Here is a 15,314-nt window from a genome sequence, read left to right as displayed (position 1 = left end):
TCTTTGACCTTTTGATACATATGATACTATGTATGCAGCACATGAGTAAGCATCTAGTATAAACTGTACATCTATATTAGCAGACCAACATTTTAACATTACAGGATTGTACGAGTTAATCCTAATTTCTGACAGTTCTCTTTTTAGAAACACTCTTGGTCTGGTCATAGACCAACGTATTGCCTTTATATACTCAGACTCTTTTAATTTGAGCTCAATTAGAAAATCTTCATAGCTGATGTCACTACCAGATTTGTATTCATCTAATTTCTTTGTAATTTTACCATATATATTTGCACAATCACTTGCCTCTTCACGCTCTCCTGCAGACATAGGTTGCAATATTCTGGTTTTAGACATAGGAGGTTGCGGAAAATTGAATCTGCAAATTGACTTCCCCTTCTTTCTACATGTTCTAGCATGACGATGTGTTTGATAAGCTAATAAATTTATGAGATCTGGCTGCTTTAAACATGTAATGTGGTCATCTATGAATTGCTCTATCCTTTCATCTTGATCATTTGATATATCAGGAGCATTCTTCACCCATAGGACCATGTGTATGTGTGGAGACCCACGTTGCTGGAATTCAACCCTATAAAAATAATCAGTCACCTCTCCTAGTGGTTTTACTAATTCGTCCATTAAAATATCTTTAAAGAACTTTTGGACTCTATAATCAAAATAACGGGCACAGGTAACAGGGTCAGACTTGATTAGCCTACACTTTTCTTGCCAGGGCATTAGGTTTATTTGCAGTTCTGAATACTCTGTATGGTCAACTAGTCTACCTAGACATTGTAACAAACTAAGCCAATGTGTTTCTGCAGCAGAAAGCGAGCAAAACCAGGCTGGTATCCCTAACTGTTTTATAAGTGCAAACAAATCTTTTTTAGCAGCTTCCCAATAAGCAGGAGAACCCCTTAGATTTCTCAAAATTTGATACCCTTCCTTATGTCGAACAAAAGTGTCTGCAGCACCAGGGGCCAATACATCCTGAACAGTAATTTTTTTCCCTTGCAATTTACATTTTCTCATTGCTAACTGAATTTTATCCTGCAAGAGCTTTAACTGAATTTTTTTTAATTTGAAGAATATATTTGGTATGGACAAAGCTACTCTTCTATCATAATGTCTCAGTTCCCATTTGGAGATAGTACTGTAATGTAATGGGACAACACGTTTATTGTTTGGCATGCGCGATTGTCCACAATATATTGTAGGAAATGACAGAAACTCACTATTGATGTCTTGGTAGATTCCTAAAGGTGTATTACCTTCACCGGGTGCTAAATTTAGTGTTTTACCAAATTCCCTGAAATCAACTGGCTGCAAAACTGTATCCATATTACCTGTATTTCTCCTGTCAAGATCAGTTTCTTCAGTCCAGTTATCACTATCAGAATCATTATTTGTATCTTCATTATAATTTGGGTCCCTTGGGGGATGTTCTACTACATTATTGTTTCCTACATTTACAGGTGGCATGATATTATTACTGTCTAACCAGTTCTCATTTAATGATATTCCTTCACTTTTAAAAAGGGCTGTTTTTACTAAATAATTGACTGCATTTACTATTTTGTTTGGTCGAACCATCTCATGAGCAACACAATGTTGATAAGACGTTTTGCGCTTGAACTTAATATTTATAGTTTCATCATCATTTAGCATACGAGGCAGTGACCTCACTGTTTTTTGTATATCAGCAGGAACATTTACTACATTCCCTTTTAGAGATAGCTGCCCTCCCCTTGGCTGCTGTCGAATTACCATAAAAGGTATCCTTGGAGATATTAACCGTTCTTCTAAATCAGTTAAACCTTGCAATTCTGTAGGAATATCTGGAAATTTCATACCATTGCCAACTGAACACTCAGGTACCTTCCCAGTATCCAAATATTTTTTACATGTTCTGCAAACCCATTCTTTATTGTCCACAGATACCAACCCTGAGGTACATCTTCTTAACAGGCTTTTATCACATTTAAGAGATGTTGCTAAAGAAACACTCTCTGTAAACCAGGTCTGATTACATGATGTACAAACATAAGAAGGACCCTTGTTTACAGACAGTTGGAAACACTCTTGCAACTTTTCAAGATCATTGACTATAGTACAAGTTTGCCTGCCTACATTGTATGAGGACAGATTTGCATTTTGGTTCTCTATATTTGTACATGTATTATCAGCAACACTTATCTCTGCATTAGATATAATAAATGGTTCTGACACTTGTATTAACTCTATCTCAGGGTTATTATTCCCTGTAGCTGCATTACTTCCCTTATTTTTAACTCTTTGCTTTGAAGTCATATCTGATGGTGTATCATCTTTTAAACTGCAGGACCTTTTACTCATTATCACACCTTCATCAGAAGCTATATTTTTATTTTCTATATTCTTAGGAGTACATGTGCTTACATTTGAAAACATTTTATTTTCTGCTTCACTTTCATGTAATATGTGTAATAACCCAGTATCTGTGCTAATCTTTCTCCGTTTTGTATTAATGTCTGTATAGGTATGTATGGTACTACTTGACAGTGTTCTTTTAACGGATGATCCATTCCCTTTTTCTCTATTTTTCAAATCTGTGTGTACACGGTTTAATTGAACTATGGGAAAATTCATATTGTTCTTGTCTAATGGTTTTTTTTTAGGGGGGAGTTTAATTTTATAAGAGTGGTTTTTCTTTGTTGATGGTTTAGCTTTAGTTAGCTTAATGCACACCATATCATACTGTATTTCTTGCAACTCACTTGTAGTGAGGGTACCACAAAGATTTCTTAAAAAAGAACACAAAGACTGCAAATTATCATGAAAAGAAACCAAACATTTTCCGTCACCAGAACAAAACCCAAACTCATTACGGCTATGTGGATCATACACAGCATACCTATTACCATCTTTTATAATAGCTATAGCACAGTCACAAAATATCACTATACATGCCTGATTATGCACTGCTGAATGGAAAATTAAATTTATGGCAAACTCCAAGCACATTATACTTGTGTCTACATAATACAATTGAGACTTTAAATTTCCGCTATATATTAATTGGTCAATGCCATTGTTTAATTTAAATATACTACCTCCAACTTGTAACAAAGTAGGTAATTCTGACACAGTTAAGAACCTTGGCGAAATATTTAATGTCTGACAAATGTGTTTGTACATAGCATCACCCTCATGTAAAGTACAATTTAGGTCTTCAGTTGTCCAGTTACTCACAGGATTAATTGTAGTAAAAAGAATAAAGGATATACAGTTTGGAACACATTGTCTTCCTATACTTATATCAGAAAATATATCTGAACCTTGATGATAATCACCATATATAAATGATTTTCTAAACCTCGACATGGTACACACTCTTACACCATAGAACTTTTTCTTAACAATATAAATAGACTATTCTGTAACATTGGATGCATAAACTATTTCCATGTACATGTATGTCTCCAAGAAACTTTTTCCTAGATAAATCAAAATATTATTTCCGAGTACATGTATATCTCCAAGTAACTTATTCCAAGATAGATCATTATATTATTCCCAAGTACATGTATATCTCCAAGAAACTTATTCCAAGATAGATCATTATATTATTCCCAAGTACATGTATATCTCCAAGAAACTTATTCCAAGACTGATCAATAAAATTGTTTCCAAGTATAACTCGAAGGAATGTGTTTCAAGATAGATCATTAACTAGCGATACAAATGGTCAACTGTCACCTTTATATATACCGGGTCCTAACATATTTTATGTGTATACTATAGTTAGTAAGACACAGAGTTATTACTTGCTACTAATTTATACTACAATAGTACGCTTTTCCTTAATTAACTCTCATTGGGAAGCTACATGTAGCAATGTCATAATTGATGCTATCACAGTCATCTTGAAATGTATCTATTTAGGTTAAATTTCATGACTTAATGGATAACAAATACTTAATTGAATCTTGTGCACTGATAATATAGTATACCTTCTACTTCTTTTTTGCGGTTAATACAAAACAACTTAACAAGAACTTGAACACACTAGTCACTACATGCTCATCCAAAAGTGGCAAATGCATCAGTTAATTGATGCATATGATGGTAGCAGCAAAATGGCAGAGGTAGAAGTCCTCTTTTCTAGTTAGCACTATTATGTACAGCCCTAGTCTTCAGTATACATGTATATAATTCAGTCGTTCAAAAATCTAAACATCAACAAATGTTTAAGGCCAAGAAAACACTAGGTCTACATCAAGAGAAAAGAAACGTTCATACAACTCGTGTTTATGTGTATTTGAAAGAGAATATATATGGTTAAACGATTTATAAAGGAGGATAAATAGGTAGATATTTTCTACCTAATATCACGTGGATATGTTTACATATTTAGACTTGACCCAGTATGACCCGTACAAGCAGTCACTGACCAATTGTTGTAGGTCACCGCCGTCGTTCAAACACTAGACTAGAGTTATAAATGATTAAGCCTGTACTATTTGTGAGAAGTGCATCTGTTTGTTCTGTACAATTAAATTGTTTTACCTGATATCTAACTGTTTTCTTCTCAATTCACTTTGACTGTCAAATTCTGCGAGCTTGTTCAAAACATACGTATTACTGCGCCCGGAAGTGAAAAATTATGAGAAATCCTCGTAAAATAATGCTATTTTGTATTTTGTGGAATCCATTTTATTATACTTATCAAAAAAGATAAAAAAAAAATTACGATTAATAATTAAATTGCATATCATTATACGCAACTTTTATGAACTATTTTTTCCATAGCTGTAATCCGGTTATTTTGGCGGGAATTCATGCAATCGTCACAACTCGGCCGATTCCGTACCGATATATAGAGAGAATCGGAGTCACCCGAGGATTGCCGATTGGGAAATCATGTACACACACACACGTAGATTGACTGGTTCGCTGATCGTAATGGTACACATCAAATAGGTAATGCCCGGAACGTAGTATCGGGAACCAGGATAATACGTAGACAACATACATAACTAATTCCAAAATTGATAACGCCCACAGGCCTACGGTTTCTCGTTCATAAACGGAATTCCGCTTTGAATAATTGAATATGCAACATTAATCATGTGCAGTCGACCTTTTATTGTTATATCAACGTCTGAACTAATTAAAATATCTTTAGATGTCAGATAACACTCGAAATTGACGCGACCTCTTTACACACGGAATATAAATAATGATCCTGATAGTTTGTAGTCAGGTTGACTGCTTATAATGCAAAATACACATTAATAAACAGTTTTTTAAAACGAACAATACACACTGATTGTTACTTTAAGCCCCAATGTAAATGAAAGAAACAAAAATCATATCACATTATAAAAAGATGAGGAGAAAATTGAACATTTCCGGATCTATTCCTGGCCAAAAGACCCCCTACATAGATTTGATTGACGTTGCGTATGAAAAGATGTACCTCATGACTTAAAAGTCAGGCCTGAAAGCACTGCCTTTAAAAAATCATAAATCAGTGTTTGCATTTGCTAAAATTAGTTCATGTGAATTCCAGTCACTGGATAATCGTCAATAAAAGTGCAAATTTACGTCATCTTTAATTGAAAAGCATCGTATTTTTGCAAGGATAATAAAAAGAGAAGTTCTGATGGTCAACAAAATAGCAATCAAATACTCTGTTCAGTTTTGTCTTCAAGAAAGGGAGGAGAGTCAGAGAATATGACAATAATGTGTTATGATATAATATTAGTCAAAGAATAGAAAGTGAAATATATAATGTTGTAGGGAATCTGGAAAACAGCAACTAAATTACTTATGAAAATTGGGGATGGGGGGTGGGTTGCTTATAAAAAAATTGTGATTTTCTTCAACCGAATTAAAATTTGTGAAGCAATTTTGCCTAAATAATTCTTTCTTAAATATTTAATGCGCTTTAACTGGAATGAAAAGTTACAAATAGCACACCACACAGTTATAACATGGTCCTAGGGCATGAAAGACTAAAAATAAGTTGGGGTCAATTTAGACTAACACATATTTACATATAAAAGTGAATATTTTACAGACTAAGTGAACTCTTTAAAATGGAATTCAACCAATTCAACTTTTATGTACATAGCTCTTAATCAGGGAAATTGTAGAATCTACATTTACTGAACTCTTCTCTTAGGCCCAACAGTTATTTCAAAGTGCATTTCTTTTAGACAATAAACACAAATAAAAAAAAAATAACACTTGTTTTGATATTTTTTAAGGTGTAGTGCACTACTTATGGGACAAATTATATCAAAATTATAGAAAAGTCTATCGGCTCTAACTCAAAATATGGACAATAATAAGTTAAGGTGGTTTGTAATTCAATAATATACAAAATTTTACATTACATTTAGCTAGGTTCACACTGCCTACCAGATCAACTCAATCAAGCCCGATCAAGACAAATTACGTGATCAGGAGACTGGTCTGACTCCATCGACAAGGATGTTTGGGATAGTCTACCCTACTCATCATCGATCTGACCATCTACCCGAGAGTTTTTGACATGTCAAAAACAATCGAGTAAGGACCGAGAAGCAAGTCACTCGAGAAGAGATCGAGAATTCGTCGAGTAGTGGTCGAATTGATTGGGAAAGGATTGTGTAGAGATCGAGATTGGTCGGAATACAACAAAATTTCCGATCAGTACTCGACCTTTTCGACCTTTGCTTGACTAATCGAGTACTGATCAGAAATCTTGTTGTATTCCGACCAATCTCTATCTCTACACGATCCTTTCAATTCGACCACTACTCGACGAATTCTGGATCTCTTCTCGAGGGACTTGCTTCTCAGTCCTTACTTGAGTGTTTTTGACATGTCAAAAACTCTCGGGTAGATGGTCAGATCAATGACGAGTAGGGTAGACTATCCCGAACATTCTTGTCGATGGAGTCAGACCAGTCTCTCGATCACGTAATTTGTCTTGATCGGGCTTGATCGAGTTGATCTGATCAGCAGTGTGAACCTAGCTTTAAGTACATATAGTACACAAATTATTGTTTTACAGAAACTATATTATTTTACATTCCCTGAAAGTAAGGTGTTTCATCAATATTCTCCTGTTTTTTTGATTTGTCAAAAATTCGGCCAAAGATGCTTAGCATAACTCAATGCATGAAAAGTTTAATGGCCGTTGCTTTGTAAAACAGTTCCAGTACTCTGGTACTGCTCAAATCACAGAAGAGAATGTCTTAGTTATATTGGTAAACTGTGCACTAAAGAATCTTCTAGTATGAGGCATTAAACAGGTGCATTACCTCCCCTTGAAAATGTTAAACTTATGATCAATTACAATAGAGTCGAGTACATGTAGCAATAGGCTTGATATTTAGTCAAGAAATGTCTGACTGGTAGTAAATAAGGATAACTTACATATTGCTACATGTAATCTCTTATATGGTATCATTAAACCAATTTTGACAATAATATTTTTGATTTCCATATAAAACCATTGCCATACTTAAATTATTTACAATATTTTTGTTATTTTTAGATTCTCCATTCTTAACCAATGTAAATATTAACTTAAGAAACATTTTATCTGTTGAGCCACAATAATAAAAATCGATTGCATTTAATGGTAGAGAGAAAAAGAAAGTTGAGTGAAAATTCAAAACACAATACATTAACCTTAATTAAAACTTCCACTGTTGTTGAAAATGGAGAATCTTTACATTTATTATTTTAGAATTTATCAACTACATTCTTTCTCTTGTTTATGCAAGATTTATATGAACCGTTCATATTGGAAACTGTTCAGTAGAGTTAGAAAGACCCTTAAGGGAAATATGCATGGTCACTCTTGGTCTTCTTCAGACTGGCAGTAAAATCCTTGCAAAAGTAAGGCATCTGTTTGGTAGTACAAATTGGAAGCCATGTCCAGTGTCAGAATGGGGATGTTAAATCTGATGTCTTGTGAAGAGAGAGTCCTCAGCTGTCAACATGTTAAGAACCTTCACAACATCTCTAAGGAGTATGGAGAATTAATCACACAATTATATCCTTCAGCCACAGTAATAGTTATCTGAAAAAGAAATACACTTTTCAATTTTCTGTATTTTAAGAAACTGAAATAGGCAAAAAATAGCAAACTGGGAATAACAATTAAAGCAGAGACTTTTTCATAATAATAATTTTTCCCTTCCTAAAACTTGACAGGTCATTCCAGAAATTATTAAATTGTAAAAAGATTATACAAATCACATGGGAATTTACATGATCTTAAATAGAAAATTTTATAAATCTATAAAATAGTTCTTTCTTACTTTTTAAAGTCAACTCTAATAGCCATTTCCAACATCAATCTGTTAGTACAAGATGGAATGCTAAACTGAAAAATAAAATGCTTAGTAATTGAAAATAGTAAAAAATGAATCACTGTTGGTATACTAATTTATATGTACATTATATATAAAAATAGATATACAACATTTTAAGGGAGTTGGCTTCTCAGTTTCAAAATAATTAACTTTTCAAAACACTAGCATATATATTGATAGGGGATTAATAAAGGAATCAAAAGAGCAAAAAAATATATAGGTCATCTTGCTTGTTTTCGAGATATTAGCCATTGAAATTTTGGCGGGAAAATGTTCTCTCTTGACTTTTTATCATTTACAAGTCCTCAAAAACTATTTAAAAGTAATTAAAATTTTATAAGATTTTAACAGACAGCTTATCATACATGTAAATGAATTATAAAAAGAAAAATGGGGGTCACCAGGCTTAATTTGTTAATGCATTCAAATGGATAAAACTAGAGGATTCTGAAAATCTGACCAAAATTCCAAAAAATGACAAGCAAGCTTCCTTAAGGTAAAAGAAGATGCAAAGAACACAATGTGACAACATCCCAACAACACCAACAAATATGAAATACTTTCCAACATCTGAAACCTCAAAGAGTGAGAATCCCTGTCAGCCTTGACACCTTAGGGGGAGATTTTGCGTGAATGACATTTTGAAGTTAAATATCTGACCTGTACACTAACTTATCTACAAAACCAGTGGCGGATCCAGAACTTTTCATAAAGGGGGAAGGGGGTCCCGCTGACTGACCTAAAGGGGGGGCGTTCCAGTCAAGCTTCAGTGATTCCCTTTGGATCCGCCTATGAAAATACCAATAAAACCAGACAAAGATCTCTATCTAGTTGGAGTTTACATAGCAAAAATGATTTGCAATTACTGGTACTAATAAATTAAACATTAAAGCTACTGACCAAAAGTTTTCAAGCCCAGTATTAGCTGACTGTTTCTTTTTATTGACAGTATGATAAAATTTGTTTAAATAGAGGAATTATATACTTACTTGTATTTAAGATATCTTATACCACAAGTCTTACTACCCTTCATGAAAACATTGGCACTGTTTTATAACCTAAAATGGAATTAAAATTGACACAAATTATATATTTGACAAATTTGTTAAATTGCCAGCCTAAATTTTTATTAATCTATTCTGTATTCTGACTGCGTAATAATGAGTTATCTCCCGATGAAAGAAACATTCTTGCTGTTTATTGTACTAGTCTCCCTTGAAGTAAAAATTCTATTTGGATTTACTTTTCATGGTATAAAATTTTATTCCTGTACCAGAAAAACATTTATCAAACTGATAAATATCTATTTTTGTGTGTTGTAAATGTGCAAAATAACAAAATTGTGTGTTGCCTTACAGATATTCCTTATAGACTTTATCACATTTTTCCTGATAATGTACAGAATTAATTGGCTTAAATATACTTGCATCATTTCTTTCATGACAAAGCCTCAGACTTGTTTGAAGATCAATGTAATTATTAATCTTCATTCCAGCTGCTATCCTTGCTGCTTGATTGTTTACATGGCAAAGCCTCAGACTTGGTTGAAGATTTAAGTAAACATCTTCCATGGAGTTGCTACTCATCTGCCATCTGGACTGAAACTTGGACTGGCCGGCTTCTTGAACAAAAACTAAAATTATCAATTAAATTATATTTATAAGACTTCTGTTGGTTAATATAAATGAAATAGACATATATTCCTTCAAGCTTCATATCCTGACCTACATCAACGGGGCCATTTTCAGCGTCTTATTTGGTGAACAATTGTAATTTTGTTGGTACTTCATTCCGTGGTTTAGTTAAAGCCTGCATACAAGTCTTTACAATGACATCAGTGTGATCAATTTAAAATTTTAGAACCTTTAGTCAACAACAAAAAACCATATGACCTCTTTCAACTTTAAGCCTAGTGCACGTTTTTATCCTGTAAACTTGTTTTATGATGATAAAATTTGTTTAAATAGAGGAATTATATACGTACTTGTATTTAAGATATCTTATACCACAAGTCTTACTCCCCTTCATGAAAACATTGGCACTGTTTTATAACCTAAAAAGGAATTAAAATTGACACAAATTATATATTTTACAAATTTGTTAAATTACCAGCCTAAATTTTTATTAATCTATTCTGTATTCTGATTGTGTAATAGTGAGGTGAGTTATCTCCACATGAAAGAAACATTCTTGCTGTTTATTGTACTAGTCTCCCTTGAAGTAAAAATTCTATTAGGATTTACTTTTCATGGTATAAAATTTTATTCGTGTACCAGAAAAACATTTATCAAACTGATAAATATCTATTTTTGTGTGTTGTAAAAGTGCAAAATAACAAAAATATGTGTTGCCTTACAGATAATCCTTATAGACTTTATCACATTTTTCCTGATAATGTACAGAATTAATTGGCTTAAATATACTTGCATTATTTCTTTCATGACAAAGCCTCAGACTTGTTTGAAGATCAATGTATTTATTAATCTTCATTCCAGCTGCTATCCTTGCTGCTTGATTGCTTACATGGCAAAGCCTCAGACTTGGTTGAAGATTTAAGTAAACATCTTCCATGGAGTTGCTACTAATCTGCCATCTGGACTGAAACTTGGACTGGCCGGCTTCTTGAGCAAAAACTAAAATTATCAATTAAATTATATTTATAAGACTTCTGTTGGTTAATATAAATGAAATAGACATATATTCCTTCAAGCTTCATATCTTGACCTACATCAACGGAGCCATTTTCAGCGTCTTATTTGGTGAACAATTGTAATTTTGTTCGTACTTCATTTTGTGGTTTAGCCAAAGCCTGCATACAAATCTTTACAATGAATTCAGTGTGATCAATTTAAAATTTTAGAACCTTTAGTCAACAACCAAAAACCATTTGACCTCTTTCAACTTTAAGCCTAGTGCACGTTTTTATCCTGTAAACTTGTTTTATGATGATAAAATTTGTTTAAATAGAGGAATTATATACTTACTTGTATTTAAGATATCTTATACCACAAGTCTTACTCCCCTTCATGAAAACATTGGCACTGTTTTATAACCTAAAAAGGAATTAAAATTGACACAAATTATATATTTTACAAATTTGTTAAATTGCCAGCCTTAATTTTTATTAATCTATTCTGTATTCTGATTGCGTAATAGTGAGTTATCTCCCACTGAAAGAAACATTTTTGCTGTTTATTGTACTAGTCTCCCTTGAAGTAAAAATTCTATTTGGATTTACTTTTCATGGTATAAAATTTTATTCCTGTACCAGAAAAACATTTATCAAACTGATAAATATCTATTTTTGTGTGTTGTAAATGTGCAAAATAACAAAATTGTGTGTTGCCTTACAGATATTCCTTATAGACTTTATCACATTTTTCCTGATAATGTACAGAATTAATTGGCTTAAATATACTTGCATCATTTCTTTCATGACAAAGCCTCAGACTTGTTTGAAGATCAATGTAATTATTAATCTTCATTCCAGCTGCTATCCTTGCTGCTTGATTGCTTACATGGCAAAGCCTCAGATTTGGTTGAAGATTTAAGTAAACATCTTCCATGGAGTTGCTACTCATCTGCCATCTGGACTGAAACTAATGGACTGGCCGGCTTCTTGAACAAAAACTAAAATTATCAATTAAATTATATTTATAAGACTTCTGTTGGTTAATATAAATGAAATAGACATATATTCCTTCAAGCTTCATATCCTGACCTACATCAACGGAGCCATTTTCAGCGTCTTATTTGGTGAACAATTGTAATTTTGTTGGTACTTCATTCCATGGTTTAGTTAAAGCCTGCATACAAGTCTTTACAATAACATCAGTGTGATCAATTTAAAATTTTAGAACCTTTAGTCAACAACAAAAAACCATATGACCTCTTTCAACTTTAAGCCTAGTGCACGTTTTTATCCTGTAAACTTGTTTTATGATGATAAAATTTGTTTAAATAGAGGAATTATATACGTACTTGTATTTAAGATATCTTATACCACAAGTCTTACTCCCCTTCATGAAAACATTGGCACTGTTTTATAACCTAAAAAGGAATTAAAATTGACACAAATTATTTATTTTACAAATTTGTTAAATTGCCAGCCTAAATTTTTATTAATCTATTCTGTATTCTGATTGTGTAATAGTGAGGTGAGTTATCTCCCCCTGAAAGAAACATTCTTGCTGTTTATTGTACTAGTCTCCCTTGAAGTAAAAATTCTATTAGGATTTACTTTTCATGGTATAAAATTTTATTCGTGTACCAGAAAAACATTTATCGAACTGATAAATAACTATTTTTGTGTGTTGTAAACGTGCAAAATAACAAAAATATGTGTTGCCTTACAGATAATCCTTATAGACTTTATCACATTTTTCCTGATAATGTACAGAATTAATTGGCTTAAATATACTTGCATTATTTCTTTCATGACAAAGCCTCAGACTTGTTTGAAGATCAATGTATTTATTAATCTTCATTCCAGCTGCTATCCTTGCTGCTTGATTGCTTACATGGCAAAGCTTCCGACTTGGTTGAAGATTTAAGTAAACATCTTCCATGGAGTTGCTACTCATCTGCCATCTGGACTGAAACTTGGACTGGCCGGCTTCTTGAGCAAAAACTAAAATTATCAATTAAATTATATTTATAAGACTTCTGTTGGTTAATATAAATGAAATAGACATATATTCCTTCAAGCTTCATATCCTGACCTACATCAACGGAGCCATTTTCAGCGTCTTATTTGGTGAACAATTGTAATTTTGTTGGTACTTCATTTTGTGGTTTAGCCAAAGCCTGCATACAAATCTTTACAATGAATTCAGTGTGATCAATTTAAAATTTTAGAACCTTTAGTCAACAACCAAAAACCATTTGACCTCTTTCAACTTTAAGCCCAGTGCACGTTTTTATCCTGTAAACTTGTTTTATGATGATAAAATTTGTTTAAATAGAGGAATTATATACGTACTTGTATTTAAGATATCTTATACCACAAGTCTTACTCCCCTTCATGAAAACATTGGCACTGTTTTATAACCTAAAAAGGAATTAAAATTGACACAAATTATATATTTTACAAATTTGTTAAATTGCCAGCCTAAATTTTTATTAATCTATTCTGTATTCTGATTGCGTAATAGTGAGTTATCTCCCACTGAAAGAAACATTCTTGCTGTTTATTGTACTAGTCTCCCTTGAAGTGAAAAGTTCTATCAGGATTTGCTTTTAATGATATAAAATTTTATTCGTCTACCGGAAAAACATTTATCAAACTAATAAACATCTATTTTTGTTTGTTTTAAATGTGCAAAATAACAAAAATGTGTGTTGCCTTATATGTAATCCTTATAGATTTTATCACATTTTCCCTGATAATGTACAGAATTAATTGGCTTGAATATACTTGCATTATTTCTTTCATGACAAAGCCTCAGACTTGTTTGAAGATCAATGTAATAATTAATCTTCATTCCAGCTGCTATCCTTGCTGCTTGATTGCTTACATGGCAAAGCCCCAGACTTGGTTGAAGATCTAAGTAAACATCTTCCATGGAGTTGCTACTCATCTGCCATCTCGACTGAAACTTGGACATTCCTTTAAGCTTCTTATCCAGATCTGTGTCAATGGCGCAATTTTCTGTGTCTTTGCTCTTTTTGCCTGTAATTCATTAACCATTTTCATTTTATCTTTTAATCAGTATTATGAAGACTGTTTATTATGATCACATCATTAATTCTGAAATATTATGATCACATCATTAATTCTGAAATTAATGTATGCAGATAATTATCAGAATGTGGTGGCTAACCAAAACAATCTGATGAATACATTTTGAACAAACAATCTAAACAAAGTCATATTTTCCCAATTAAAATGTAAATAAATATGTAAATAAATATCCAAATTGTCAATATTAAGTCTATTTGTTGTAATAATTAAATTAGAAAATAATGTGATGCCTGTTTTATTTCAAATCCTAAATTGGGGGGATCAGTCTATTTACAAATACAATAATTCTTTTAGAATTATATTTCATTAGAGAATAAATTTGAACAAGAAATTAATGACAATTTTGTAATAAAATTTCAAGTAGACTTGAAAAACTGATTTTTATTACCTAAATTTTTTTTTAAAACAGTTTAAATACAATTGTTATGACAAAATACTTACATCATTATCTGGTAACTAAAATGAAACCATCTTTCTCCAGGTGTAGGACTGAACTTTCAACTGTGCTCATCCATCTTAACATGCCTGTCCGTTGGATCCTTTGACACCACCTAGAAGAAACTTGGACAAAAAGGCATACAAACACACACACAATCTTATCTTAACATACCTGTTGTCTGATCCTTTGACGCCACCTAAAGGAAATTTGGAGAAAAAGGCATACAAACACACAATCTTATCTTAACATACCTGCTGTCTGATCCTTTGACGTCACCTAGAGGAAATTTAGAGAAAAAGGCATACAAACACACAATCTTATCTTAACATACCTATCCGTTGGATCCTTTGACGGCACCTAGAGGAAATTTGGACAAAAATGCATACAAACACACAATCTTATCTTAACATACCTTTCCGTTGGATCCTTTGACGGCACCTAGAGGAAACTTGGACAAAAATACATACAAACACACAATCTTATCTTAACATACCTTTCCGTTGGATCCTTTGACGGCACCTAGAAGAAACTTGGACAAAAAGGCATACAAACACACAATCTCATCTTAACATACCTTTCCCTTGGATCCTTTGACAGCACCTAGAAGAAACTTGGACAAAAATACATACAAACACACAATCTTATCTTAACATACCTTTCCCTCGGATCCTTTGACGGCACCTAGAAGAAACTTGAAGAAAAATACATACAAACACACAATCTTATCTTAACATACCTTTCCGTTGGATCCTTAACAGCACCTAGAGGA

General features: G+C 32.6%; 1 long non-coding RNA gene across 1 annotated transcript; it reads right to left on the bottom strand.

Moving 5' to 3' along the window:
• Positions 1–9,480: 9,480 nt before the first annotated feature.
• LOC143072126 (uncharacterized) lies at positions 9,481–14,891 on the bottom strand. The gene is made up of 9 exons (XR_012977055.1): positions 14,548–14,891; positions 13,784–14,034; positions 13,345–13,413; positions 12,788–12,993; positions 12,345–12,413; positions 11,348–11,993; positions 10,791–10,996; positions 10,348–10,416; positions 9,481–9,996 (listed from the first exon to the last, which is right to left on the bottom strand). It is a non-coding gene; the product is annotated as an uncharacterized LOC143072126 (long non-coding RNA).
• Positions 14,892–15,314: the final 423 nt, after the last annotated feature.

The sequence above is a fragment of the Mytilus galloprovincialis genome, chromosome 4 (assembly GCF_965363235.1).
Source record: "Mytilus galloprovincialis chromosome 4, xbMytGall1.hap1.1, whole genome shotgun sequence".
Lineage (NCBI taxonomy): Eukaryota > Metazoa > Mollusca > Bivalvia > Mytilida > Mytilidae > Mytilus > Mytilus galloprovincialis.
This window is presented reverse-complemented; position numbering and strand designations above follow the sequence as displayed.